Source organism: Ictalurus punctatus, chromosome 18 (assembly GCF_001660625.3).
Source record: "Ictalurus punctatus breed USDA103 chromosome 18, Coco_2.0, whole genome shotgun sequence".
Taxonomy (NCBI): domain Eukaryota; kingdom Metazoa; phylum Chordata; class Actinopteri; order Siluriformes; family Ictaluridae; genus Ictalurus; species Ictalurus punctatus.
In genome coordinates this window covers 18,513,195-18,515,049 of record NC_030433.2, presented here as the reverse complement: position 1 = coordinate 18,515,049, position 1,855 = coordinate 18,513,195, and positions in this window count along the sequence as shown.

The following is a 1,855-nucleotide window of genomic DNA, read 5'->3' as shown; positions in this document are numbered from 1 at the left end:
CTCATCACCAGAGATCAGCATTCATAATTAAATAAGCTTTACTTTGGATTTTTTTTTTTTATATAGTATCCAGTTTTATCTATCATTATGCATGTTGAGAGAAAAACTCAGTGACAGGGTAGTGTGATACTGCCTAGTTTGAAGTGGAGTTACAGTTACTACCTCAAAGTTATTTATTATTAAAATTATTGTCCATTAACAGCACATTTAACAGTGTTTTAATCCTCATTTCTCTGACAGTGCAGACTTCTTCCATAAATATTAAATACATTTCTCCTGTTAGAAAGCGTCACCATATCAACAATCATAGGTTTGTTATTTTCTTAAATAGCAACACATTTTAGTGTGGTTACTAGGCTTATATTTCACACATGGAGAGTCTTTCATACAAGTCCCTGTGTAAGTTGTTACGATAGTACATTATTGTACATTGCACTTATTAATTCAACATTATAGACAACATCATCAGTACCAATCATCTGACAGATATATGATGGACAGCATGATTATTACATACAGAAAGCAGCCTGTCTATGAAGCGCATATTAACAGAGAATGACCACAGGAACTCTCTATTGTTAGCCAGGTTTTAACAGTTAATTTCAGGCCATTTTTTTCAAACAAAATTACATGTTCTTTTGTTTAATTGTACAAATTATCATTAAATTGAAAATTATTTATAATGCAAACATATTATGTGTGCCTGTCACGTAATTAACATAATGGAGGTTAGGACAGATGCAAGTGCAGACAAGAGCTTTTAATAAAGAGGGGCAGGCAGACAAATCCAAATCATGAGACAATAGCGTGGTCAAAAACAGGCAATAGGTCAGGGGATCAGCAAACAGACATAAACGAGGCAAGGCAAGAATCGAGAACGAGAAACAAGATCAATGAACATGAAACAAAAAGAGGAACAGGGTACAAACGCTTGGTACAGTGATAACACTCAATACTTCACAAAGTCATTGTGTGTAAACAGTCTCTTTATACTGTGGTTGCGAGTGCTGTGAATTTGATGCAGGTGTGTATGATTAGAATGAATGTGAGTGTTCTAGAAATTGCAGTCCATGGCATGGTGGCCATGTTTGTAGGCCGCAGTGCAGGATGGGAAATGTAGCCACTGGTTTGCTGTGATATGACAGTGCCTGTAATCTTAAGTTTTCATAAAGAGAAATGTGGACCAATCGTGCTGCAATGCTTTGTGGAAAAAACGATCAGTTTTATGTAGAATATGCTAAATCTTGAATAGCAAATAAACTTAAACCTGTAAGTCTGAAGACTGGTGTCATGCCCTGACCCTTCATCACTGAACTACAGCAAGAAAATTACGTTCTTTTATTCTTCTTCAAATGATTTAACAGTCTCTGTTTCTCTGGTATCATTTATTCTGAGGTTATGACAGTTCTGCTTGACAGTTAAATGATTAGTGAGTCATTGTCACACCAGCATCTGCAACTCCCAAAGTTGTAAAATTCAACTCCCATGATCCTCATGAACTCATCACATGACCTCCAGTCAAGCACCTATCTCTGTTAAAAATCACCTGATTACTAATGTCCTCATCTGTTTGCAGTTAGACTACTTCCATTAAGTATCTCAGACTCTCAGTATTACTTTGTGAAGTCACACTCCAGTGTTGTGTCTGCGGCAATCTGCTTGTCTTCGTTAGTGTTTTTACTGTGGCCTGCTTCACATTTACTTGTCTAGTTTTAGCCTGTCTTCCGATCACCTGACCATTTCTGAGAATTACCTACTGTAGCCTGTTTTATTTCTTTGCTATACTGGTGCTAATAAAATAATAAAATCAGAAAACTCACACTACCGGGTCCACTTAATGACAGTCATGCCTTCT